At 30.2% G+C, this 12,201-nt stretch overlaps 1 long non-coding RNA gene across 5 annotated transcripts; it reads left to right on the forward strand.

Moving 5' to 3' along the window:
- The first annotated feature begins 1,420 nt into the window (after positions 1 to 1,420).
- Positions 1,421 to 8,207, forward strand: LOC132252718 (uncharacterized). Of its 5 annotated transcripts, none has more exons than XR_009464487.1 (6): positions 1,423 to 2,050; positions 2,371 to 2,477; positions 2,961 to 3,589; positions 4,308 to 4,376; positions 6,806 to 6,879; positions 7,944 to 8,207. It is a non-coding gene; the product is annotated as an uncharacterized LOC132252718 (long non-coding RNA). The 5 variants fall into 5 exon arrangements; XR_009464488.1 differs by having other exon boundaries at positions 1,424 to 2,050; positions 3,094 to 3,589; XR_009464486.1 differs by having other exon boundaries at positions 1,421 to 2,050; positions 2,371 to 3,598.
- Positions 8,208 to 12,201: the final 3,994 nt, after the last annotated feature.

A 12,201-nucleotide genomic window follows, 5' to 3' on the forward strand; every position in this document is an offset into this window, starting at 1 on the left:
TAGTTTTATATTATGTTCATATAAGTACCTCTCGGGAGCCTGTTCTCAGAGAGGAGACCCTTTGAAAAGTTTTGGGAAAGCAAGTAAAGTTCAGTTCTTTGTATTACCTTACCTTCTCACTTTGTATTTTTATTTTCTTACTAAGTTATGAACTCTCTGAGGAGTTTCTCCCAGAGAATGAGTAACTAAACCTTTAGTTCCTTGGAGCTAAGGTTGCCGGGGAAGGTTTCAAGTGCAAGAATGCAAAGCTTTGTGGTTTCAGCCATTAATGAAGAGGAAGTGAAATCCTTTAATGATTTCTATGTTTTTAGTTAACTTAAAACACCTTAGAGTCACCTGGGCCAACACTTGGTAAGGCAAGTGATTTCCAACCATGGAAATGCACTAGTTTACCCCTTGCGAGCCTCTGGGAGGTGATTTTAAGGTAGGATTTTCTGGAATTGCCAACACTTGGTAAGCTTTTGGACTCCAAGGAGACATTCATTAGTTATCTCTTGCGAGCTTTTGAAGGGAAGTCCAAGGTTAAAGATCATCTTGAATGGTAAGTGCTCGTGAGAGGCATGAACCATTGCAAGTTGCATCAGTGAGAGAATTAAAGCTGAAATCTAATTAAAGGATGTATCTGTACAACACCGGTTAGAGAATTAACTATATGTTGAATCTCTAACGCGAGGAAATGAACCATCTGACCGGAGCTATGTCTTTTGCATGAGGAACCACCCCAGTGAACCTAACTCTCCAAGGAATGTTTTTCTTCCTAAGTTATTCCCATTACTTGTTTTGTTAGTTAGTTTGAATCTAAATCTTTACCAATCAAGGTTTGAGTTTTATTTCTTAAGCTAACCTTGAAATGAAACACTACCAATTCACTTTGAATTGATATCATTTGTAATTTGGAAACCCTTCCCAGTGAACGATCCTAGAGCCGCTATACTATAGTAGCTTTTTCTTTGCTACCCTAGTATATGGTGTAATAGGTTATAAATTTTGTTGATTACTCCCTCATCCAAGGAGCAGCAGCTGGACACAAATCAGCTGAGACACCAATTGGGCACGAATCATTGTATAGCTTTTGAATAAAGGAATCGAATTGTTTCTTGTTCTTGTCATATACAATAAGTGTTTTCTGCAATTTATTGAATAACTTCCAAAAGATTGAGAATGTGGAAGATGTAATGCTTTCAATATCAAAGATAACAATGGTTCAAATGCACTGTCAATGACAACCTTTGAAAATCTAGCTTTAGAGTCCAACAATTTTACAAATGAAATCTCTTTGATAGTTTCGCCAATGCCTCTTTGTGAATTTAGTCCACCTCTATAGTTGGAGAGGCGGATTCCAAATGAGTTCAAATTTCTCTCCCGAATCTTGAAAATCTTTTTGGTCCACTACTACAAAATACATGAATAATGACGTTTTTTTCCTTGACATTTTTTAAAAGCGTCAATATTAACCTAAGTGGCAACATACCTTGGCGCTTTTTAAAGGCTTGATTAACAATGACGCTTTGTGGGGAAGCAATGACACTCCTATTCAATGGCACCTTTTACAAACGTCATTGATTGCAAAATGTTGGAGACCTTGGTGCTTTATTCAAGCGTCAATAAATAATTTCTTCCTTGTCGCATTTTTAAAGCGCCATGTTCTAAAACATTATATATGCATGTGTGAAATTTCTTCCAAACACACAATTCCCTCTAAAATTTCATTCTCACACCCGCCGTATCACCTAAAAATCTATAAATTCTCATACCCTCATTTATCTTCTATCTATGGACTATCACCCTAAAAAGCTATTAACTATCTCAAAAACCCTAGCCTTTACTCTCAGCCATCTTCAATTTCCCTAACCCCCCAAGAGCCCATAACTTTATCCTCCTCATCATCAATAACCTCACATCCCAAACCCTAAGCCTCTCATTTCTTTGTTCTCACCATAGCCGTTGAGAGCTACTAATGCCGAAATAGAAAAGCTTGAAGTCCACCACTAGCCAACTAGTTATCAATGGCATTAAACATTTTCTAATCTTGAAACAGAGATGCTCTATGGTAACTCTCTGCTTTGATTTTTTTTTTTCTGGGTTTATCTAATGTTAGGGCTTGTATGAAGATTGTTTCATATGTGTTTTCCTCCTTTTGTGCTTTACTCTTTTAATTTGTTGTTTCTGAAATCTATTGGGATTGATTTCGGTTTTGATTTTATGTTTGGGTTTTGTTATTTTAGATTCATGTGTTTGGGATTTTGAAATCTAGTTTTCTCATTGATCTTTTAGGCTTGATTTAAAAATGCGTTGTGTGGTTTTGAACAATACTTCTAGGGTTTGAATTCAAGTCAGCGAGATTGACACAACAATTTGAACCTGTGTCAGGAGATTTTTCAATGGCAAGTTTGAGATTCTGTTCTTCATGACGTGGATTTCCCTAGTGCAGTCTTTCAGAAAAAATGAGTTTATTAGCATAGACATTGTCCCCATGGGTAAGAGTATCCTTCTGTTTCAATCTTATTTTTGTTGGTTTATCACCATGAGCCTTGCTTGTGGCAAAGACATTGGTTGATGTGGAGAAGTGAAGAGTTTTTATCATTCTGATCGTCCTAAGGTTGATTTCTGCTAAATTTATTTTTATCTTATTTTTTTAATTATTGAGTCTATGCATAAACCAGAGATTTCCATTTCATTATTTACTAGAATGAAATTCACTGGGTGCCCAAAAGCAAAATGAAATTCACATATCTTTTCAACATTTTGTAACCAACAACAAATTGCTGTTGTTTTAAAGGGAATATCCCCGTGATTAATGCGGATCATGACCAAATTTTAATGCAGGATTTAGATTTATTTTCTATGACTATCTCCCTCCTAAATTTGTGTTTCTTAAACAACTAAACTTATAACAATCGGACACCCTTTAGCCTGTTTGGAGATTTAACATTTTTGGTCCCTTCTCATGAATTTTTCAGTTTTCTCGATTAATAGAATGTGGGAACTTGGTTTGATGATTCAAAAACAGAAGTTGAGTTGGGAGGATGATGCTCCAAAAGTTGATAAGTTGATAACCGTATTCATTAAGATTCAAATTTTGATTGGAAACAGTACGGAATACAGAGACACTCAAAAGAGAAACTACAGATCCGCTACAATTTATTCATATGTGGTCTGCGTCTGGACAAAAAAAACTTGGGACGCAGGCTGCCAAATCCTCAAGTGAAAAACTTGGGACGCAGACTGCCAAATCCTCAAGTGAAGAAAGGATGCCCCCAGAAACTGGGGTCCTCATAATGACCGTAAGGACCAAGATGCATCGTATCTTGGCCTCTGGGTACCCCACAATGACCAGACTGTCCGGAGGCTTGGGAGCTACATCCATTAGCATTTGATTCTCAAGTGACTCAAGAACCACCTCTAGAGGTGTCTTTTGGGCCACGGGAACTGCAGCTGGAGCAGCAGCACCGCCTGGTTGGGGTGCCTGATGATGGAAGTACTCCATCTTGTGGCCCACTGCCTTCAACCGATCATCAATGAACCACATCAAATCGCTAGAATCTTTGATGCTCATATCCTGCAACCCCTTCTCCCCAGCCTGGCACTGGTACATGAGGTTTTCCATCTCTATTCTCCTGTTCTTCTTCTGTTGTTTTACCAGCTGGTCCTTAGCTTTGGCCACCCTCTGCCTCATATAGTTTTATTGGTTTAACCTCTTCTTGGTCTGGTCGTTCTCTGGCTTGCACTTGAACTCCCTGATCATCCGTACTGTCTCCATTGGAGTTTAAAGCTTTTAAATTTCCATGAATGTGTAAACAGTGGGAGAAGAGCTTTTCCATTGATTTTCTATTCAAGTTGGGCATAGAGAAGTGTTTTTTAATTTTTTCTGCATGAAATGTTGAAATTGTTTCTATGTGTAGATTACAATATATTATCTCCCAAAGTCATGTGTCTCCTAAAAAGCACTCTCATGTAGGTGATTTTTTTTTATTTTTTTTTTTGAGAATTAATGGAGTTATTATGTTTGGAGTCGGAGTTCCTTTTTTTTACTTTATTTGTTCTATAGACACCACAAAATGAGGGCATGGCAAATTTTTCCTGTTGCTTAATTCATTCATCAACCAAAAAGGTTTTTCCAATCTCTTAAATCTAAAAAGGAGTGCTCTACCATTCTTGGTTGAGTTAGAAAACGATGTTCTACTCTAATAATATTCTGTTAGGCAACCATTTGGTCTCTTTCCCTTTTAGGTTTCTTTCTTTTTTGTGTTCTTGAATAGTATCTCTACTTTAATGCAACTAGTAATGAGAAATTGTAATATTTGTAGGGAACATTGGCTGATATATTTCTAAGGGGCACCATTTTAATGACAAATACTTGAGGGATGACATCTTTGGTAAGAGCTCCTTCCTTGCCTCCATTTGTGTCATTTTCCCAAGTGTTATCATAATTGTCTTGCTTGATAGAGCTCCCATTACATATTCTTGGCCATAACTGGCATTAGCTTTTCACTCTAAAAATAATAAAATTTAGTAGCATAATCACTAGGAAAGAAAACTACACTTACATTAAATAGACTAGTTGCAGAATGTGCATCAACTGTACTAAATGGATCATCCAAGAGATATCCATTTGCATCTTAATATAATGCACGTGCCAGTTGAACTCGTTGCTTCTGTCCACAACTCAAATTAACATCTCTTTCTCTTATTCTAGTGAGATCACTGAATGGAAGCATCTCGATGTCCTTCACTAGGGAATAGTTTTCAATCACTTCCCTGTATCTGTATGGATCCATGGCAGACCCAAAAAGAATATTTTCTTGTGTAGTCTCTATAATGATCCATGCTGCCTGAGAGACATAAGCCTTCTTTCCATATACTTAAACCTAGCAAATATGAGTCTAGAAACCATATTACTTTTCTATACTATCAATCAACCATTCTGCTTAATCAATGTATTTACAAATTTCCTATCCGACCTGGACCCTTGGGAAAACTTCAAATTATCTTCTTTGAATTTTTAGATAAAAAAAGACGTCCTAATAATTTGTCACTCTTGTCAGCTACTATATATGGTTGTGTCCTTCCTCATTCTTTGATTTCATTTTCTTTCCTACCTAGATTTTAAAAAGTTTTATTAAAAAAACCCTTTTCTTTAGTTTATTCAAAATATTTTATATTTAATAGTGAAAAGTATTATTAACACTAAAAAAATAATTAATTAGATTTATATTAGCAAAAGAAACCTCTAAATTAAGTTTACGTTTGGAAGTACTTTTTGTTTTTCAAATTAGAAATTTTATATAAAAATAGAATATTGTGTATGAAACATAGATATTTATCTTTTCTTTTTTTTTTTTTTTAAAGAAAAATGATTTTTAGAAATTTTAGAATTTGAGATAGTAAATTTTTTTATATCTTAATTTTTAAAATTTTTTTTTTTTTCAAGATAATTTTTTTTTTTTAAAGAAAAAAAAAGTTTTAGAAATTTTAGAGTTTGAGATAGTAAATTTTTTTATATCTTACTTTTTAAATTTATTATTTTTTTCAAGGTAATTCTTTAAGAGTTTTTTTTTTATCTTATATAAATATTATTACTATTTTCTAGTTTTAAAAATAAAAATAAAAAGTGTACTATAGAAACAAACATTAATTTGTTATAAAAAAAATATAAATTAAATATATCCATTTTTCTCACATCTTTAAACACACTCCATTTTGCTAAACCCCTAAAGAAAGTTTCCAATTTTTAGCATAAATAATTGTGAGCTACCTATATTGAAATTGACTTCTTATAGGGGTTCTGTTTTCCGTACATCCACCGTACTTGGACTCCCTCAAACACATCTACCACCTCCTCATGACCATCAATGCCCCACCATGGATCCCATTTTCTCAAACATATCTCTACTTTCCATACCATTCTCTCTTCCAATTTTCTTCTACTCCTCTTATATCTAAGAATGGTTGGTGTAGACATAGAGAAGGATTGGTAATCCTTATTAGAATTTGTTTTCCATTACTATTTTGAGTTGGAATCATCCTCTTTTAGACCATGTTTTAGATTTTTATTTGGTTCTAGCTTTATTACCATTTTTTTATGTTATGATTTGTGTGAAAAAATATTTGTAAAAATGCTTCCTTGAAAATAAATTTGGAGCTATTTAGAATATTTATAATTATAATAAATTTGTGAAAATAAATTATTATAATAACCAAAAATAGTGTCCCTTTTGTAAACTTCTGCTTTGCTTAATGGATACGTGGAGAACGTAATGGAAAAAAATTATTACAGCCAATCCAGAACCCCCTAAATATAATTCCAATTTCCAATAGAAAATGAGGAAGAAAACCAAATCCCATTCTCTTTATAACTTATACTACTCTCTTGTAAGGATGATAATGCCCATCTGTCTTGCTATTAATTATATATTGATTATGCTATTAATTATGTTTGTTGTACTGTTAAGATAAATTGGAATTCAAAAAACCTTCCTTTGTCAATGTTGCACATTCGATGAGGTCTATTACTATTAGACGATGCCTAATTGAATATTTTAATGGACTATTGATGTTGATATTCTCTTGTCCCAAACTTGATTTGTTTTTCTATTTTCTTTTGGGATATACTAAAGATTTAATGGATTATTGATGTTAATGGTCTCTTGTCCCGTATTTGATTAATCTCTTGCTTTGTGTTTTAACTATTGATAATAATTTTTTTGTAATTATTCTTAGGGTCACATATGTCAATTGGTATACACATTTGTTTTCCTATTATATTTTTATTGTCATTTCTTTAATTACCATCTTATGTATGCAGATGCCCTCATTTCAGTCTAGTAAGAGTTGTAGATCACAGTTTGACGATTCTCATATGTTCTCATCTCATGATAAGTAATTTCTTCCTCCATAGTAATAGAAGATAATAGTTTTATACATAAACTATTTCAATATAACAAATCAAATTATTACATCATCACCAATGTTGTTACATGGAGAAGTTATGTTTGTTATTGTTGTATGAAGAAGAAGCATGTAATTTGTGAACTCAATAAATCAAATTATTATATGATTATCATCAATGTTGTCATTATTATTGTTGTTGTTGCATAGAGAAGTTGTTATTGTTATATGTTTGGACTAAACAATTCAAATTATTACTAATATAATTATCACCATTGATCATCAATGTTATTGTTATTGTTGTTGTTGTTGTTACATGGAGAAATTGTTATTGTTGTATGGAGAAGTTGTTATTGTTGTTAGAGAAGTTGTTGTTGGATGGAGGGATGGTAGAGAGCTTTTTTTGTGTAGGGTTAATTATTATATTTTGGTTATAATTTTGGAATTGGAAATAAAGGCAAGTTTTAGAATGGTTGTTATTATGACATTCAACCAATGATTTGTAGGTTTCTATTTCCTTGGTTTTGCTCTATTAATTTTTAGTTTAATACTCTTTTTTTCCTTATGGAATGTTATTAGTCAACTAAATTTGATAATATAGGAAAGTTGTAAGAAGAAATTAAGGCATTTACAAGTGGTTGATATTAAATGTCTTATATTACTAGATATGATGATTTATGATTGAAACTAATTATAAACCATACCTATTGGTATCTTCATATATTTATTAATGAGAAATGAGTTTCATATGTTAGACATGATAAGAAAATATTATATTACATTCCATATTGTAGAATTTATACAATTGAAAGTCTAACTTGTTTCCTCTAACTTAATAATGAACTAAAAGTCTATTAATATTTTATAAACAAGTGTCAAATTAAACAATTTTTCATCTTCATTAATTGAAGCATAACATCTCATTAAATACCAAGTTATTCTTATTTGCACTTCTTTCATGGGCCATTTATAGATTTAAATTTAACTTTCATTGCATGTATATTAACTAATCATAATTTGTTTCTTCTATTAATTCTTTTTTTAAATGTATACAGGTAAAAGATTTCAAGTTCAGGAGTGGATATGCAACCAACAGAAATACTTTTGGCTAGAAATACTTATGGCTTCTTCTTCTTCTTCTTGTAATATTATTTTTGATAAGGAATTTAGAGACCTTGTTTTTTGGTACATGTGTACTTGTTTTATGTTGAAGTTGGAAAATATGCTTGTAAATATTTTAATACATTTACAAATTTGCATATTAATTAACTATATAGACATTAGTTCTTTATCATGATATTATTCCCAAATTTATTCAATTTCTTTTGGAAAATGTAGTTATTAATATTGAAGTTATTGTTTTGTACTTTATAAATAATCATGTAGCCAAAATTATATATAACAGGGCATACAAAATATATCATTTCAATAGAGGGATTTCAATATTATTATCCACAGAAGATGACACTTTTTTGAGTGTCAAAATAGACAAATGATATTTTGGACATTCCTTGGCACTAGTGTAAGTGTTAACATAGGTAGATCAACAATGATGCATTATAAAGCATCAAAGATAATGAACATTAAAGACGCTTTAAAAGTGTCAACATTGAAAATTTGGTGAAAATAATGGCACTTCAAGAATGTCATGCTTTTGGAAAGATGACACTTGGATAAGTGTCAATGTAAGTTCTTTTATAGATGACGCTTTCGAGAAGCGACATGGTTGCCTACACCCATTCCTTGACAGAGGCGAAAAGGACACTTTCGAGAAGCGTCATCATATACATTTATTGACGCCTAAAAAACGTCATTATTACCCTTTTTTCTTATAGTGGTCATTTTGAGTGTTGTGAAAGATTCAATGAAGGTGTTCAGTTATCTTGTCACTTCTTTATTCTTTTGTCATTTTGAGTCTCATGAAATAATCTTTTCTCCTTTTGCAAAACCAATGGAGTTTTTGTCTTGTTTAGAAAAGGATGGGTGTGTAGTTACCTCTTATCTTATTACATTTCATAAAGAAATCTTGATTTTGGATTATTGATAGTTAAGCTGTGTTTCATTATTTTGTCAAGGAAGTTGTCTTGCTGAGCTATCTTTCATTATTTTCTAAGGAAAGCAATCTTATATTATTGATAGTTAAACTATTTGATGGTTGAGTCTAAAATATTTAGACCAAGTAATTGTTTAACTTCAGTCTTGACTTTTCTTACTATTTCAGTATGAATTGGAGTTTAGGGAGAAGAATTTTTCTTAAGTCTATTAATTACACAGTTTGCCACATAATTAAGACATCTTAAAAATCTTTGTTTTCAATTTCATAGGAAGTTTTTTTTACAAATTTTATTTATTTTTTAATTAGTCTAATCGTTTCTTGATAAATTTCATGTCCCAAAAATCTAATCCTAGTGTTGAAACTATGGGTCCATTTTTCCTAATAGTATAAAAGAATATTTGAGACTGTTAATCTATTAATACTGAGAATATTAAAACTTCCTAATATTATTTTTTATCATGGGTCTTTATTAATATGAATGTTATTTTCAAACAAAAACTTTGATTACAAATATAGGTTCCAAAAATCTTGTAAATTATTTTCAATTTTTTAGAATTGGCTCCATATAATCGCTCATTAGTTTTTCTCATAATATTGTGTGGGAACTAATCTTTCTTAAATACAATTAAGATTGGCTTTTGAGTCTATCGGAGCAATTGTTCTTAATTCATAATTGTTATCATAAAATTGATATATACATGTCATTTATGTATATATATTCTTGATATCTGATTCAAAATATAGTTTCTTGTTTTTTGTTTTCATTAGTTTTTAAAGTTGTTCTTCTTGAATGTTGTAAGAACTATGTAATGCTAGCATTAAGAATTTTAAAATAATTTGTTAATTTTCTTCTTTAATCTTTTTACTTGGGATTTTCTCTCTTTTTATTTCATATTGTAAATCTTGAAGTGTTGATGAAAGAGTTTTTCTTTTTGCAAATCTTCCTATTATAGTTTTTAAATTATAAGTTTGTTCAACTCTATTATCTTATAACTCTTGCCTTTTAAGTTTTAAAAAAATTGTAATATATCATCTTCTTTGAATCATTGGATTATTTATTTTGTCAATTATTTCTAGAAATAGATTTTGGTCCATTGTGAGTACATTAACAATTTTATGCTACAAAAACATGGTCTTATATGTTCACATTCACTTTCTTTGATAGATTTAGTATCTAAGGAAGAATCTTATAATATTGTATTGTTTAAGTTTTCTCATTGTATTTTAGTTTCTATAAAATATTCATTACTAATATCTAAACTTATTAAATTAAACATTTGATTTTTCAAATCTTCACCTATGTGTAAGTTTTGAATTTGTTATGTTACTTTACATTGATATTTCTAGAGTTTTGATTTTCCACATTTGTAGCAAATAAGAGTCTTAAATTTAGAATTTTGTTTATATTTTTTAATTTTGTCTTGTGTTTCATTTTTCTCTTTGAAGTATTGCTTTTATGGTTTTTGTATTACCTTTTGAATCTAAAATATTTTTTCCTTTTTTCTTTCTTTGAGATATTGAAGGAAAAGAGTTAAAATTTCATACCCTTACCAATCGATCATAAAAAGATCCTAACTCCTTTTTGTTTGATTTGAATTTATTTTGAATTCTTGCACGAATTTTTAACAAAGAACATAAAAATCATGCTGCTTAATTTATGTAATTAGTGACTTCTCCATCTATTAAGGCTTCATAAGGAATTACTCCATCAAAATTTTTCTTCAATTATAAGTTTGACTCTTTCTGCAAGTACTCTTGGAAGACTATCAATAAATCTAATTTTCCAATAAGGTTGATTACCATCTATTATAGTAAAAACCTTAGTGATAAAGACATAATTATACTAGTTAAAATCTTCCAATTTTTTACACTTCAAATTAGAAAGAATTTTTGAGGTTCTTTCTTGAAATAATAGAAGTCTACTCAAAAGTATTTGGTTATTACATACATTAAAGTATTTACAACATCTTGTAATTGATCTTCTTATTTATAGCATTTATTATGTATATGTGTGCTCTTGATGATTGAGAATATTATCCAACCATTGTTTTAACTGCATAGTGAATCATCTAGATGTTGTGCAATCATATGATCAATATTTTTTTCTAGCTTTGTAAGCAATAACGGTCATTATCATTTCTTGTAAAATATTGATTATTTGGTGTTCACTTATTCCATCTATATTTCATTCATATACGTCTTCTCCATCATATTTAGATTAACTATATTGACTTCTTTCACTTTTTTCTTCATATTGCATATCAAGAAAGGGTAGGGTTGCAACTTGGGTGAGTTGGTTGAGTTAATGACTAACCCAAGCCCAACCTGAATATAGAAACAATTAACCTGAGTTCAATCCAACCCAAACTCTAACTCGAGGTACTCAATCCAAGCTTAATCCAACCTCATTTTTATGAGCTCGGGTTCATCGAGTTACATAATTGAAAATCCATTTATAATATTTAAAAAAAAAACTTCTAAATTTATTTATATAAAAATTTAACTAGTAAATAGGACAAATTTTCAAAATAGCAATAAAAGAATAAACATAAATTTTTTATAAAATATGATATTTTGTATCACTTGGTAACTTGTGAATGATCGTCTATATATATCTTTTGTAACTTCCTATAAAATGGAGGGACCCCTAATGAAAATCTATTCAGTACGTTTTTCCCATGCATTTCATCATTTCTTTCTTGTTTTCTTCCTTTTCTCCCATTTTGTTATAGCACATTATCAGCATGAATAGTCTCTACAAAATAAATAGAAAGACTTTTTCTCTTCTTTCTCACATGAAAGGTATGTCATAAACTTGTACTCTAATTTTCTATTTTATTTATGTGTGATAAAATTACCCTCTGATTTTCTATTTCGTTTATTTTATTTGAATACATAAATATGTACAAATATTACTTAGAGAATATGTTTTTCTTTCTAGTCAAAAATCATGAAAAAAAATCATTATCAAAAGTTATAAAATATATATACATATATATATATACATATATATATATATATATGTATATATATATATATATATATGTATATATATATATGTATATATATATGTACAATCCTTATAACCAGAAGTTATGGGGTAAATTACAAAATTATAAATACATAACCAGAAGTTATGTATATGATTCCTAATTATTTGTTTTTAATTATGCAGTATAACTGGAAGTTATACAAAATGATATTATATAGTCAAAAGCTATAAAATGAATAGTTCATAGCCTGAAGTTATATACAAA

The sequence above is a fragment of the Vitis vinifera genome, chromosome 16, assembly GCF_030704535.1.
Source record: "Vitis vinifera cultivar Pinot Noir 40024 chromosome 16, ASM3070453v1".
In the NCBI taxonomy this organism is placed as follows: Eukaryota; Viridiplantae; Streptophyta; class Magnoliopsida; order Vitales; family Vitaceae; genus Vitis; species Vitis vinifera.